General features: G+C 37.4%; 1 protein-coding gene and 1 long non-coding RNA gene across 8 annotated transcripts in view; one reads left to right on the top strand and one right to left on the bottom strand.

Moving 5' to 3' along the window:
• The window catches only part of LOC147018230 (uncharacterized), a 17,676-nt gene extending 13,773 nt beyond the window's left edge, over window positions 1-3,903 (top strand). The window contains exons 2-3 of the long non-coding RNA XR_015062319.1: window positions 2,132-2,272; window positions 2,360-3,903. This is a non-coding gene — a long non-coding RNA (uncharacterized LOC147018230). The remainder of the gene's footprint in view (window positions 1-2,131; window positions 2,273-2,359) is intronic.
• The window catches only part of LOC147018229 (E3 ubiquitin-protein ligase RNF25-like), a 237,842-nt gene that overhangs the window by 150,641 nt on the left and 70,139 nt on the right, over window positions 1-17,062 (bottom strand). The gene's annotated exons all lie outside the window — the stretch shown is intronic.

The raw sequence follows: 17,062 nt of genomic DNA, 5'->3' as shown, positions 1-17,062 counted from the left end.
ATATTGTCAGGGAAATTTGTCAAAATCAGATCCAGAAGAGATGGAGTACCATTGGTTGAGATCCGGGTCAGGAAGTTGACCGATTGAGTCAGTCCCAATGAGTCGCAGAAAGCTTTTGCTGAGGTGCCATGGCAGGTGAGAGAGGTACCCACACCTAGCCAACTGGCGTGATGACAATTGAAGTCACCACATAAGAGGAAGAGAGAGTTTGGATGAGAAGATAGAAGATGGTCCATGTTTTCGGATAGTGAGGTGTAGATGGAGTCATCACTGTTCGGTGGATGGTACAGTCCACATATGAACATGAAGTGGGAGTGGAGGGGAAGCCGAAGCCAGAGGTATTCCTGGGGGTGTGGGGGAGTGAGAGCAGTGCATGGAGAGTGAGGAATAGAGTCTTTGATGAAGAGAGCAACACCTCCACCAGGACGAGGCTCAGGTCTGTCATACCGTAAGAGGGAGTAACCAGGGAGAGATACTTGGGAGTCAGACACGTCTTGGGAGAGGAAAGTTTCTGTTAGGCAGATAATGTCTGGTTTGTCAGTGGCAACCTGTATGGAAAGAGCTGAAAGGTTTGAGCGAAGGCCCCGGATATTTGAGGTCCACACTTTTAATGAAGAGGTAGGGGAGGAGGCTTTGGGTGCAGGAGGTAGAGGGGGAGGGGAGGTAAGGAGGGTTGCTGAAAGAGTGTGGGGTATTGCAGAATAGCAAGGGGAGGGGGCCGAATGAGGAGGAGAAAAGGCTCTGTGGTGCTGGGGGAGAGGGGGGACAAGAGACAAGGAAGAAGGCAGTTGAGGATTTGAGGAGGTGGAGTGAAGAGATGGAGGTGAGAGGGCAGTGGACGGAGGCAGGTTGCTGGATGAGAGCGGGGCAACTTAGAGAAGGAAGAGTGACGGGGATGAAAGGTGGGAGAAAGGTGAGGGGGAATTTTCGAGAGAGGTGAGAGGGAGGCTTGGAGGGAGAAGAGTGGGATGGTTGCTTTGAGAGTGAGAGTGAGGGGTGAGGGGGGTGAGTTGGCACTGAAGTTGGAAAAAAAGAATGGTTGATGGAAAGCGAGCATCCATGGCAAACTGTGATTTTTAAAAGTTTTAGGTCAGAGATGCGATTTAACACAATTCTTGATGGATGCAATGAAGGCGAATTCAGAGAATGGAGAGAAGAACCGCTGTCATAGTTGGATTTTTTAGGCAAGGAATGAAGGAGAGGTCGAAATGAGAGCAGTCTGTTAAAATCGCAGAGTGGTGCATTGTGAAACAGTAAAGAGTACCACATGTGTGAGAGAGGAAGATGAAGCATTACAAGATCGTTTTTGTTGTTCATATTAATGTATGAGAGAGTTCAACAGATTAGGTCATGGAAGTGTAGAAAAAAAAAAAATCGAGGAAGAAGACGAGGAGGAAGTTAATAGGAAGAAGAAGAAGAAGCAGAGTCGGGAGAAGGTGAGCGTATTGTTGTTGTTGTTGAGTATATATATTTTTTTAATTTTTTTTTTTTGAGATAAGAAAGAGATTAGTTGGGAGAATGGGGAATGTTTGGAAAGTGGGGAGGATAAAAATTGAAGGTAATGGGGAGGATAGAAATTGAAGGTAATGGGGAGAAAAAACAACAACAAAAAAAAAACGATCGAACACCGAGTGGAACCGGTAGGCCTCAAGCCTTGGCCTAGGCCTCAAACACCAGGTAAGAACGTCGACAAAAATACTCACAAAATAGCACGATTTTTGAAACAAAACCGAACTCGGAACACACAGTAACATGTCGGTGAGAAAATTAAACAGTTAAAACGGGACAAATAACAACCGGAAACTTAACTTTGAGAACGTCAGCAGGGAGCCCCGAAGGAGACCTCTCGCCGCTCCAAAACCGAAAACCGGACATTTATTTGTTTCGGAAAGATTTGAATGGTATTTTTCTTAGATGGCAAGAAATTCTCTCACGTCCTTTGATCTTGAATGACCCGAGTCCAAGGTGAAGAATTATCACTCTGTCTCTGTGTATGTGTGCGTGCGTGCCTCTCTGTCTGTCTCTTTCTGTTCTCCTGATACACAACCTTTTATTTGGCATAGTGGTAATTAATTTCAAAGCAATACCACAACTTGGTGGTAATTTTTGACTACTTGCTTTTTATTTTCAGCATTAAACCTGAATCATACATGGGTGGTGAAATGAATGAATTTCACAACCTTGAATTAAATGGGAAGATGACTCATTTTCAACTTGTTCCATTTTAAATGCTCATCTGGATGAAATGGACACAATACTCGATCTTCTGGAGGTAAATGTTATATTTATTATTTTATTAATATCATAATATAATCATCTTTATATACCCTAATTGTTCTTCACTCTTTGTTTTGAACAGAATATGTTGATCGAGTTTCAAAATCACAAGACATCTGAAGCAGACTGCTGGGAAAGATCGTCCATTCTCGCAACTGAATATTTACCCAAAGAAAAATGTTTAATATTTTCAATCTTGATTAATTATATTTGCTCTGCTTTCAATTATTTAATTCTTATTTATAAAAAAGAATAAAGGAAGTGCAAAGGAGGAGAAGGGGGGGTGTGGTAGGTGCACTCCCCCAATGACCCACTACCCCCCTCATCCCACCCCCTCCCCTCCCCGTGTGTGTGTGGGGAAGGGTGGGGGTGGGATGAGTGGGGTGGTGGGTCAAAGGTGGGGGTGCACAGGGGGATGAGGGGGGTGGGGCTTGTGTGGATGGGTGGGGCTTGTGTGGGTGGGTGGAGCTTGTGTGGATGTGGTTTGTGTGGGTGGAGCAAATATTTTTCAATTAAATAAACATGTGTGTGGGGAACTAATTAACTAATCACTAATTATGTGGATATGATGGATGTGGATGTGGGTGGTGTTTGTGTGGGTGGAGCTTGTGTGAGTGGGGCTTGTGTGGATGTGGCTTTTGTGGGTGGGGCTTGTGTGGGGTGGGGAATGTGGATGTGGCTTTTGTGGGTGGGGCTTGTGTGGGGATAGTCAAAAAGGGGTGGAGTTTAAAAAGGGGCAGAGTCAAACAAAAAAAATTTCAATTTATCTTTGTCTTTTGTAATTCCTATGAATAAAATGAACCTAAAATCTCTTCCCCTTCCAAATCATATACCTTATAAGTCCAAGCAACTGTATCTATTACATCAATGATTTTAAAACGTTCATTTGTCCATCGCTTGCTTGCTTTGAATATATATTATATTCATATATTGCTTTGTATAACCTTTTTCAAAATGAGATTTCCACCTGTATATTCTTACTATATCACCAACTTTGAACTTAGGATTTCTAACATTAATCTCTTTTTCATATTCTAATTTTGTAAATGTGTCTGATGGTTTAGTATTCGTTGAGGTGTGAATCGTATCATTATACTTATCTACAATATCCTGAATTAAAGATAACCATTGTTGAGAACCGAGTTGAGTGAATTTTTTATATAGTCTCTCTTTTTAAAGTGCGATTGAATCGCTCAATAACAACTGCTTTTCCTTCATTAAAAGTGCTGTAACATATAATGTTGTTATTTTTTAGAAAATTAATAAATGTTTTGTTGTAGAACTCTGTACCCTCATCAGTCCACAATTTTTTAGGTTTTCACTTACTTTTATTAAATATGTGTTGGAAGGCTAACATGAGTGTATTCGTGGCTTTGTTTTTCAAAGGGACAACCCACCCATATCTACTCCTCAAATCAATAACAGTTAAAGCGTACTTGTACTCCTTATCATAACTGAGTTCAATTAAATCAGCGGACCAGATATAATCAACTTCCTTGGAATAAACCTTCCTTCTCTGAAACTTTGTGATGATTGGTTGATGTAATTCATCAGTTAATTGCTCTTCAATCTTAATGACATCATTAGAGCCTATAAGTTTTTTGAATTTCCAAGCCCAAGTTTCAATTTAGCACTGATCATCTTCTTCACGATGAACCTATCAATTTTTTCTCTCAAGGTTGGATTTTGTATCAGAGTCAAATTATACAACATTTCTCTATCGGCTTCATGTTTTTCTTCCAACGTTGTGATATTTCCATAATCCAATATCATGCCTCATGCACACTTCATCAACCCTATTGATAGGTTTGCTCCACAGTTTAGGATTGTCAGGCTCATCTAATCTTTTATTCAAGTTTGCTGCTGGACCACAGAAAGAATACCCTGGTATATGATTTAATTCCCCTAGTATTCCAGTAGTTGTAAATTTACTTCCTGATTAAAACTTTTGTATATCTCCCCCACGTTTGTGTTTGGAGATAAATTTACTCTTTTTAGAGCCACACACCGAACATATGCCTTTTTGTATAACCCTGTTATTTTTACTTTTAAAATATGAGATTTTTTAGTATAAGTTTTCTTTTTACATTTGAGACAATAACTCATTTATTTATGAGAAAAATTCCTAGAGTGCAAACACCTTTTTCGTTTCCAGCATGCACATTTGAATCTTAATTTTTAAAACATAAAGAATCCTCAGAAATGTTTTCACTCTCTCCTCCATATATTTAAGAAAAAAAATGTAAAACTTTAATTAAAATCAATCACACCAACATCATCAATAATATAATATTTTCCTTCCTTCTCTTCTTTATCTCTACTTTCTCGTTTATATCTTCTCCCTGAAACCGATGTTAATAGTCTTGACGCAAATATTTCCAATAGACTTGCCAATTCTTTGTTTTCCTCCTCGCTGCATTGAGATTGATTTATTTTCTGTAATACCTTCGATCTTTTTAAAATCTCACTGGTTTCCATATTTTTATTCTCTCTCTCTCTTCTCCCTCGCCTCCTTCTCTCTCTTCTCCCTCGCCTCCTTCTCTCTCTTCTCCCTCGCCTCCTTCTCTCTCTTCTCCCTCGCCTCCTTCTCTCTCTTCTCCCCCGCCTCCTTCTCTCTCTTCTCCCCCGCCTCCTTCTCTCTCTTCTCCCCCGCCTCCTTCTCTCTCTTCTCCCCCGCCTCCTTCTCTCTCTTCTCCCCCGCCTCCTTCTCTCTCTTCTCCCCCGCCTCCTTCTCTCTCTTCTCCCCCGCCTCCTTCTCTCTCTTCTCCCCCGCCTCCTTCTCTCTCTTCTCCCCCGCCTCCTTCTCTCTCTTCTCCCCCGCCTCCTTCTCTCTCTTCTCCCCGCCTCCTTCTCTCTCTTCTCCCCCGCCTCCTTCTCTCTCTTCTCCCCCGCCTCCTTCTCTCTCTTCTCCCCCGCCTCCTTCTCTCTCCTCCCTCTCCCTCTCCTCCTTCTTCTCCCTCTCCCTCTCCTCCTTCTTCTCCCTCTCCCTCTCCTCCTTCTCCCTCTCTCCCTCTCCTCCTTCTTCTCCCTCTCCCTCTCCTCCTTCTTCTCCCTCTCCCTCTCCTCCTTCTTCTCCCTCTCCCTCTCCTCCTTCTCCCTCTCCCCCCTCTCCCACTTCTCCCTCTCCTCCTTCTCCTTTGTCTCAGTTTCTTCAACTCCTTCCTCATCCCTTACTATCCTAGAATCACTTGCACCCCATAGAATATCATACATATATTCATCAGGATTTCTTGTTATTCCTGTATCCAAAATAATTTTTTTTACAACAGGAAACTAATAAAATTTCTTCTGAATTTCTAAAAGAGCCTTGCGTTTTCTTAACTTCAAAATTTTTTCATTATTTAACAATTTAATTAAATCCAAAGTTGTTGGTTTATTAACATCAGTATAAAGCCAATCTTTTATTGAAAATACCTCATTCTTATGTTGTAGAACATATTTATTAAAATACCGAATACCCTTTTCTGGAAGGTATACTTGGATACAGAAATGATAATTTTCTTGAAGCCTTCTTGCTGTCATTTATGTATTAGAAATATATGACAGATTAATGTAATGACAGGAAATACCTCCCTATCTTCCCATAGTTATATCATTTTGTATTTCCTTACTTATTATATATAATCCTGTTCTTTGTGTTTTCATTTTATAAACTATGGCAAAACCATTATTGATTTTACCCTTATTAAATTCTTTTATCTGTTGTTTGCTAATCGTGCTTCCACAAAACTCATTCTCGGCACCAAGTGGATAATATTCTTCCTTACGAGACTGATTTAATTGTTCCAGGTTTTCTAGGTTAATTTTAAATGACCAATTATACCCTAAATCATTCATATCATATCCCCATTGTTCTATTCTCATAGAAACGATACGCCCTTCTTTATAAAATTTTATTTTAATTGCAACTGTGAATTCTGTATGACCTGGAGATAAAATCAACACTTCTGTATCTTTGGAATACACAGCTGTTTTATTGAAGGATATATATTGTGATAAATCACTTAATCTCACCAAGTCATTGGCGTCAGTCAAGCTTGGATAATTTATTAATTTATAAGCATTTTTCATTTTAATATTTTTTGCTATACTATATTTCTCTCGTTCAGCCTGTGCCTTTGTGTAATAATTTGATAAATCAATATTCAGTTCTTGGGATACATCAAAGATAGAACCATCTTTACCAACATGTTATTTATATAAGATTAAAAATAAGTCATTTAAAAATTTATTTTTGTTGAGTTGAAATAACACATATAGACATAATAGACCACAACACTTGTAATTTAATTCTTGGACTTGAAATGTTTGATAAACACCATTCTGTAAGAATTTTATTACTTCAACAGGTGGTGGAAGACCAAAACTATCAAAATAATATTTGTCTTAACTATTTAAAATACAAACCCAATGAGAACCGTCCCATTATTATCTTCTAAGTTCATAATAATATTCTTTGTATGTTTAGACACGTTTGTTAATTCATCTCTCACACAAATAACCACATGATGAATTTTTAATTTCTTACAATATTTGATAAGTTCTAAATTTGATGTTGTATTCTTTCCAAATTCTTTAAACCACTCATCAATGCTCATTGATTTATTAGAAAGATATAATCCATTACCCCTTTTAGTTAATTTTACACCTGCTTGTGCGATAGAAGAAAGCATATCTCCAACTAACAATCTCACTTTTACAGGCAGACTTTCAAGTTTATCAGCAAAATCTACAATTACACCACTTCCACTAATTTGCTTCTCCAACTCTTTGTTATGTCTTTCCAATTATTTTTGAGCCAGGAGTTGAGCCGTCCTTTCGTTGGCAGTTTTCACCGCTGCTGAAATACCACCCGTCAATGCTCCAGCCGCACTAAAACCAGCAAATAAAGGAATTAGAAATTGGAGAAATTCTCCACTAATCTCTCTTATTGAATATTTCTTAAACATTGGTTTTGACATTTTAATTTTAAGTGAGCCAGTATCGTTCACGATTTTCACCTGTTCTCTTGTGAGCAAAACATCAATTCTTACTGCTCCTTTTCTCTGAATTGTATTAACGTTAATCATACAAGACTTTTGATTTTGAATACAAGATGATATTTGATTAACATATACCCCAGTTGGCACTTTACTACTCATTTATTTATCAAAAAAATTATGTGAGATGAATCATAATACCATTATCTGTATTAATCTGTAATTCTGTTTCTTCCAAAAGCAAACAATATGTATCAACTTCTTCACTGTAATTGTAATTGTATCAATATGTAATTGTATTAGCATTGTTTCTTATTGAGTGATGAGGGAGTTGAAAGTATGATTGACTAAGATAAATACAATTACAAGAAGAATGTCTCCCTCTTGTGTAGTAGCTGTCCATTACCATTTGGTTTCTCTCATTAACACAATCATCAAAGATAACGAGGTTCTTTTTTGATTTATCCAAATCTTGGGGAGAAGGTATATCATCCGTATTATCACTAAGAATACAAGTTATCGGTTTTGATTTATTTTTATATCTCTGTGTATCACAAAATAGTCGTATTATATCTTCAATGTTGTAATCATTTAGTTTGTTTTAAGTTTAAATAAACTGATTATATCTTATTTTTGAAGACCAGCATTAAAACCTTGTGAGAGTAGTTGATACTCAGGTTGAAAACTCGACTTTGTGAAAATCATTAAATTATCATAATCCAAAAAGTTGAAGTAAGGAGCATCTTTAAAAGTAAGCAGGTTTTTCCCCACTCGCTTGATCCAACTATGAGACATCTTAATGAATTTGGAAGATTTTTATGGTTGGGTGAGTGAAATGGGTGAAAAATGGGTGAAAATGGGTGAAAATGGGTGAAAATGGGTGAAATGGGCATTTCCCAAATGGGTGAAAAATCATTCATTTATATATTTGGAAAACAGGTGAATTAATTTATTATTGGCTTTTTTAGAAACTTTATATTTTATCCTCAGTTCAGGTTTAATTTCAAGATAATCCATTATTTTATTTATACAATATCTTGTGTTCATATTTCCCTGAAAATGGCAATCGTGAATAATATATAACAACAATCCTTTGAACATTTCTCTAATACGTTCAGTTTCTTCCATTGTAAGGAAAGGTGTGTTATCACTTTCATATTTTACATTCATTTCTCTAACCAATCTTGTAAAGTAATTCATTTTTGGTGTAAATCGAAAAGAATTATATTCCATTTTATATTTTTTGTCATTAATTAGAAGATAATCACAGAATATACATTGTTTATAGGCTTTTGACTCTGTGTTTAATCCCACTCTATCACATGCAGGACAATTCTCAAATTTGTCATATGGAGAATTAGGGAATTCAAGGGGCTCAATATCTAGTATACTATTCATATTTATAAAGTAAAACTTTGCTTAAACTAAAATTCATCTTCGGTACTTTCAGAATCATGTATAAAACTACTTTCATAACTATCGCTAGAACACAAATTTTCGGTATCATAACTATCGTTTGAACACAAACTCTCGGTATCATAACTGTCATCACTCTCATAATCTTCAAAATCTTCAGTTGAATAATGACTCGTATTTAATAAGTAGAAAAAAACATTACCATCTATATCTGTATACTTTTTTCATTAACAGATTCAACTACTACATTTTTTATATTAAAGGTAATTTTAAAATGATCCTGAAGTACTATTGAACGAAATGTCATTTCACCTGATATATTAACATCCTTTATTTCATCAGGATTTACATCTTTAGGGTTGTTGAAAAAAAAATACAAATTTCATCTTACATATTACAGATGGTCTTATCTTTTCTTTCTAAAACTTCATCCATAAGGTTTTTCTTTTTTAATACTTTTTCTTGTTTCATTGCTTTTTCTAGTTTTGAATATATTGCCAGAAGGAGAGGAGAAACTTTTGTTAGAGCTACTTTAATTGATGTTCTTCCAGGTATACTAAAAGCCCTTCTACTGAAGGAAATTGAAGAACTCCATATTATTCACCATAATTGTTTTTATCCAATTTAATAAATAAATCCAATAGTCGGCCATGCCCGATGTTTCATTGAATCTTTATTCAATTTTACATCCTTGACATATTTATCAGTATCTTTTACAAATGAAGAGATTGATTGAAACTTGTCTTTTGTGTCTTGATACATTGTATTTATTAAGTGAAAAAAGTTGGAGGATAAAATGGTTTTAAGCCCAGATTCACCTATAAATTAAACGGTATTTTCATCAAGAAAATTTTATTTTAAGCAAAGTTTTGTTATATAAATATGGTGAATACAATGTACTGCGATGTTTGTAATCATGAATATAAATGTTATAAAAAAACACCTTCAAACCAACAAACACACATTCAATCTTTTCAGACAAATATCTCCATTTGACTAAGAAACAAAACATTGTGATAGATGTGATAATGATATCCTTAATTTTTTTTTTTTTTAATAACAAACACCTTCAATCACGCAAACACAAGAACAATGAAGAAAGGGAAGGTGCCACTAAATTTTCCATTGAAAACACTGATGGGGCATTTAAAGGGTATATAAAAATAAGATGTTTCGCTTTCAAGACCCTGGACCATCTTCAATCATGGAAGCCGTTGATATGGTTAAACAAAGTATTGAAACGATAATTAAAAACACATGAAGTGAAATGAAAACTTTTTAGTTTTATATGGGAGTAAAATTGAATATGGTAAGACAAGACGATGAAACTACTCCCTATATGAGGACAACCCCTCACTTTATCTCATTATTTCAAGATTTTTTAAGATGTGATGTTTACGATGAACTCGAGACAAGAACAAGATGTTGATAACAGTGTAGAAGGTAGTAGATTTACTATTACAAAAATAATCTTTTTAGATATACACATCTTAAAATCAGATCCTCTTCAAGCTTCTTCTTATATTGATTTACCAAAAGAGATAAAACTTAAGAAAGCGGTTGTTAATATTAAAAATAAAGATAATAAATGTTTTCTATGGTCTGTTCTTGCTCACTTACATCCTCCACAATGGAATCCTGAAAGGGTTGAACATTATAAGAAATACGAGAATACATTAAATGTTAAAGATTTAAAGTTTCCAATGTCATTGAGAGATATTCCTAAATGAGAAAATGAATAATCTATCTGTTAATGTATATGGATTAACGGATACAAACAAAGTTCAGATATTAAAAATTTCAAACAACTATAAAAATGATGAAACACACATTGACCTTCTCTACTTTACTTCAAAGGAGAAAATCACATTATGCTTTCACAAAAAAATTATCAAGATTAACCAAATCACAACCATATAAGAGAAAATGTAAAACGTATCCTTGTAAGAGATGTCTCAACTCCTTTCACACAAAAGAACGATTAAATCAACATTCAAAATATTGTCGTGATCATAAATCAACCGTAATCAATTTACCAAAAGCAGGTTCAAACATATCATTCAAAGATTTTAACAAATCTATAAAACATCCATTTGTGATATACGCTGATTTTGAAATTGTCCTTGAAAAGATAGATACTGTTTCTCAAAATCCAAATAAATCATACACAAATAAATATCAAAAACATACTCCTTGTGGTTTCTGTTATTATATCAAATCATCTGTTGGTGATGAATACAACAAGTTAGAACTTTATAGAGAAGATTCCTCAGAGGAGTTTGTAAGATGATTGGAAAAAGACTGTATAAGACTAGGAGAAATAATGGTTAAAACCTATAAACCAATGTCTTTAACAAAGGGAGAGAAAAAGGAATTTAGAAAGAACAGTATCTGTCATATTTGTGAGGAGAAAATTGAAGGAGAGGTCAAGGTTAGGGATCACTGTCATCTTACTGGTAAATATAGAGGTCCAGCTCATTCCTGTTGTAATCTTAATTACAAGCCCCCAAACTTTATTCCTGTCTTTCTTCACAACAACACTCACTTTGACACACATCTATTTATCAATGAGCTTTCAAAGACATCTGGAGATATTTCTGCCATTCCTAACACAGATCAAAAATACATCTCATTCACAAACACAATTCATACATCCCCCATAACCCATATCAGATTTATTGACACATACAAGTTTATGGAAAGTCCATTAATTATCTAACTTAGCATCAAATATTAAAAACTTATCGAATCTTAAATCACATTTCTCAAATCAAGAAGAGATTGATCTCTTATCACAAAAGGGAATATATCCGTATGACTATATGGATTCATTTGATAAGTTTAAAGAAACACAACTTCCTTCAAGGGAAAGTTTCTATGGCAAGTTGAATAAAAGTCATATTTCCGATAGAGATTATACACAAGCTAAAAAGGTTTGGGAGAAGTTTAATATAAAGAATCTTGAAGAATATCATGATTTGTATCTTAAAACTGATGTATTGTTATTGGCTGATGTGTTTGAAACTTTTAGAACAGTCTGTCCTGATAATAATTCTTATGGATTAGACCCCGTTCACTATTACACAGCCCCAGGTTTGGCTTGGAGTGCTATGTTAAAAATGACAAAACAATTTGGAATTAATCAATGATATAGATATGCTTTTAATGATAGAGAAGGCTAAAAGAGGAGGAATATCTCAAGTATGTTCCAAGAGATATGCTCAAGCAAATAAATATCTTCCTAATTTTAATAAGAATGAGGACAACTCTTACCTGATGTATTATGAGGCTAACAATTTGTATGGGTGGGCTATGTCTCAATCTTTACCTTATGGAAAACTTAAATGGGTAAAAGAAAAACATTATGAAAAAGTTTTACAAGACATTGTTGTCTCCTCTCAAAAAGAATTGGATGAAGCTGAAGTTGGATATTATTTTGAGGTCAATTTAAAATATCCAGAAGAACTTCATCACAAACATAAAGACCTACCTTATGCCCCTGATAAAGAAAGTCCAAGAAAAAGAATGGTTAAATGATTACCAACAGTTATCTATATATATATATATAAAATTGAAAGTGTGTCTGTTTGTCTGTGAACTATGCACGCGAAAAGTACTGGACTGATCCTCACCAAACTTCACATGCTGACAGAACATGTACCCGGGAGTGTCCCGATGTAAAATAATTGTACTTCCGACTTCCGGTTTACGAATTATGACGTCATCACCTGATTTCGTAACGTTAATTTTTCAAGTTCAGCTGATTGACATGGGACCAACGCCATATACAATATATCTAACATATGATTTTAAGTTTTTGTTTGTCTGTACGTGCTAATCTCCTGAAAGGTGAAAGATAGGAGCTAACCACTGAAACAAAAAATGTCGGGATGGGCCCTGGGAAGGATATAGGCTATGTGGCAAGGCCGCTCGGCCGGAGGGGGGGGGTGGGGGGGGAAATGGGGTGTGTTTCCCCCTCACCAACCCCCTTAGCCTATGACTGCCATGGCCCAATAGGGAACTGATACTGTGCTCGCGTCAGACATATGTATAGAAGATTAAATTCATTCAAAAAGAACCCGGGCAGCGCCGGGTGCATTCACCTAGTTTAATATAAAAGGTAAATCTGCAGAAAAACTACTTACTATATTAAATGATAAAGAAAGTTATGTTTTGCATCAAAAGAACTTGAGACAATATTTATCTGCTGGGTTGAAAGTGAGGAAAATTAATCAGATTTTGAAATTTAAACAAAGTCATTGGTTAAAGAAGTACAGTGTTGCCCCCAGAATCCGAATTTAATTCGTTCCAGGAGGCTGTTCGGATTGCAAAAAGTTCGGATTCCAAAACTATTTTCCCAAGAAGAAATAATAGAAAGTGAATTAATCCGTTCCTGGACCCCAAGAAAACCCACTTTCAAGACACTTAGAACTGAAATTACCCATGTTTAAGGTAAAATAAGATGAGTAAATGACCTAAATATCAAGTAATAATAATAAAAACAAGAAACAAATGTACTAACATGAAAATAAACTGCATTTACCTTAGTGAGGAGTGCTAATGGTGCATGTGGAAGCTGGAGAGGAGGAAGGAGGGAGAGGGTTTATTGCTTGGAAGGTGAGTCACCTTCCATAATAACATCAGGCAACTGTTTATCCATACTTTTCGTTTATCCACACTAAGAGGAGTTTTTCCATCTCCTCCATAAACTTCGATCTCTTAGAGGTCAGAGTCGTAATGCCTTTTGCCACATCAGCTGCTTTTATCGCTTCTTTATTTTTCAGAATCATACACACGGTCGATTTCGGCAGCGAGATCAGACACACGCGTACCGCTCTCATGCTTAACAATAAGTTCTTTCTTCAACTCAATTGTCATTCTCATGGACTTCCTCTTATTCCTATTTGCTTCACTGCTCTTCTCTTCTTGGGTGCCATGGTGAATGCACAAGGGTGATAATTGAAAGAAAAAAAACAGCACAAATCAAGGTGAAAACACGAGGTAAAGTAGCGATCGACACACGAGAGATGCTTTCACGAGTACTTCCACCGACGAACTGAATGAACAAAGCGCGAAGATGCGGGTCGAACAGGCGGGGGAGATGCACGTAAACAAACATGAACGCTACGTTGTGTTTGGTTTTTGAAAATGTGCTCGGTTTCTAGGGCAAAACTTTCTCGAAAAAAAACTGTTCGGATTCCAATTTGTTCAAAGAATGGGGCGTTCGGATTCTGGGGGCACCATGGTATATTGATTTTAATACAAAAAGGAGAACAGAAGCAAAAACAGATTTTGAGAAGGACTTTTATATATTAATGAATAATGCTGTATTTGGAAAGACTATGGAAAAAGTTAGGAATCGACAAAACATAAGACTTGCTACATCTTGGAAACAGGCTTCAAAGTTAATTAATAGACCAAGTTTTGAACGAGTGGAGGTGTTTTCAGAGAACTTTTGTGCTATTCATTTGAAAAAAGAGAGTATTGAAATGGCTAAACCTATTTATATAGGAACATCAATTCTTGACTTGTGAAAGTCATTAATGTATGACTATTACTATAATAATTTAAAATCAAAGTATAAGGATAATGTGTCATTGTTATATATGGATACAGATAGTTTTATATTAGAAATTAAGACAAGTGATTTATATGAGGATATGATTGATATATATGATACAAGTAATTATAAGTCAGGTGATGTGTTGTTTTCATCAAAGAATAAAAAGGTTATTGGTAAGTTTAAAGATGAATTGGGTGGGAAGGTCATGAGTGAATTTATAGGATTGAGATCAAAGTCTTATGCAGTTACGTATATTGATAATAATAACATTGAAAGGTGTGATAAGAAGCTAAAGGGAATAAAGAAAAAAGGAAACAATAAACTTTAAACAATATTACAACTGTTTAACCTGAAAGAAGGAAGAATACAGAAAATTAATACAATAAGAAGTTATAAACATCAATTATATAGAGAAGAGATAAATAAGAAAGCTTTAGGAGCTTTTGATGATAAAATATTGTTGTGGTTGACGAAATTCGCAAACCACCATTCAGGTCCCTTAGGTGAGATATCTCTGTAAGTATATGTGTAGTTAGGCCCAAACCCGTTGTTTAGAGGGAATAAATGTCATTCATGCGGGCTGCGACCCTTCGAGATAGCCGTTTTTCTTTTACTATCTTTATTTTGGACCAGCCGCCATTACTACCACCACCAACCACGTCTCAACAGCCATCACACAACAACCACCAACCGCAACGCCGCTTCACAACAACAGCCACGACCTTTACCGTCACAACTCGCCCTCGCAACCATCGCATCACCGTCATTCCCACGCCGCTTGTGGGCACCGATACTGGACTCGTGCAGGGCGCGCACCGAGCAGCGGGTGCAGAGGCACAGCCTTTCCAAAGAAAACGGATCAAAAACGACTCACGCCCACTTCTGTTCCGTCCTATCGGCGAGCGTGGGGCGATTTGGCCCCGCCTCCAGGTGCGTTGGAGTAATATCGCTATATGCAAATTCATGGATCAAAAAGCATTCACGCCCACTTTTCCTCGGTCCAATGGGGAGCCAGTTAGAGGTGAAGGGTCGGAGGTAAAGGGTCGAAGGTGAAGGAGCGAGGCCACGGGGCATATAAGGGGCTGCGTTCGTCAGTCAAGGCAGTTAAGAGTTCGGAGTCAGTGAAGAGTTCGGAGTCAGTAAAGAGTTCGGAGTCAGTGAAGAGTTGGGACGAGTCAAGAGAGGAGTCGGAGAAGGCGGTTGGACGGAGCTGTGGAGAGGTGGCGGCGGCGAAGGCGGTCGAGGGGGTGCTCGTGTCGGAGTCGGGGAGATGCGGAGGGAGAGGCCGGCGGCGCGACCGGGGTCGTGGTGGAGACGCTCGTCGCGGGACCCGAGACAGGGAGATATCCTCCTTCCCCCGAGCATCAACAACCCCCTCCTGTTTCCCCCCGCGCTGAGATAGTGCGAGAAGGGGGCCCCGTTCCCACCCCATTCCAGACACTGTCCGCGAGGCCCGCGGAGTCGGGGCGCCAGCGCCATTTTGCGGCTCATCATCAGACGGGTAGGCCCGACGCGGTCTCGGCCCCAGGCCCGTCTGCCCCCATTATCCTTGAGGGTGGTCCTTTTCTTTTGCTTTGAGTATATGTGTTGTCGGCGCCGTCTGTGAAGTAAAACTGTATAAGTGTTGCCGTGTGCTCGGTAGTCGGTTAGCTCTGCATTGTGTTTTGCTTTTACATTTGCTTTTTGTGTATTATTGTGTGTTTCTTCTTCTTTTACATTTGCTTTTGGTGTAATTGTATATGTGTGCTTTCCGTTCATCGCGAAATAAATGTGCTTTATGTTGAACTGTTTTCCCGTTTCGCTTCGTCTTTTCTTTAATTGAATCTCCATCTTACTTCACGTAAAGGGTTGGTCGTGGGCAAATACGCCCGATAATTAATCGAACCGTCGAGGCCGACGATAACACCGCTCGGTTATCCCGATAGTACGGAACGGGTCGCTTAAAGTGGCCCGTGTCCGAAGTCGACCTGCGGCGAGGTGCGATCGCCCGGTCCACCCTCTGTGTGGGTACTTAGGTAGGTCGAATTTGGCGAGCAACCCTATCCCACGCGGGGGGCCGGTTGGCACGATCGTGGTGAGGCCGAAAGGCCCACCCGTGACTAGTTCTCGGCGTTAGTCCGAGAGGGTCACGACGGGATTGTCCGTCCGGTGGGCGACGTGCCGCGATTCGAGTTACGTGGCCGTTCGCACGCCGGCGGGCGCGAATCCGCAACAATATATATTTTAGAGAATGTAATCAATAGTCTCCCTTATGGTTATAAGTATAAGTGTTAAGATATTGGGTTGGGAATTTTAACAGGCTACCGCCGTCTTTTTACTGATTTATAAATGATAGAATCAAGCAATAACCAAACCAAAGAGTGGAGATGTAATCAGCCTTGGTATTTAAATGAGAAGCATAAATAATGTGAGAAATATCAAATAAGTCTGAAAGAAGAAATTAATGACCAGGGTAAAAGTAGATAAAACAAATAAGTGGATAAATTTAATTACAAATAAGTTGGAGGATGTAAAGAAAAAAATTAATATCCTTGAATGGACTGAAAACTTTGATGGTTATCAATGGAACAATGGAAAAACAATTTACTACAATCTCAAAATGATATGTGGCTCAGGAGGTGGTCAAACAAGAGCATTAAGAGAAGTTTATCATTTCATCTCTGCTCAACAAAGATACTTAAACCAAGAACCAAGTTCCAAAGTAATCTTTGTGAATATACTCAATGGAAATGAATGTAATAGGAAAATTAAGTTATTCCCGAAAGTAGAACATGGACAAATATTCATTGGTTTGCTCTTTGAGTGGAATGAAAATATGAAAGTGAAG

This window comes from Eptatretus burgeri, chromosome 10, assembly GCF_056783735.1.
Source record: "Eptatretus burgeri isolate ZD-2024b chromosome 10, Ebu_testis_v1, whole genome shotgun sequence".
In the NCBI taxonomy this organism is placed as follows: domain Eukaryota; kingdom Metazoa; phylum Chordata; class Myxini; order Myxiniformes; family Myxinidae; genus Eptatretus; species Eptatretus burgeri.
The sequence above is the reverse complement of the archived record's forward strand: the minus strand, read 5'-3'. Positions and strand labels throughout refer to the sequence as shown.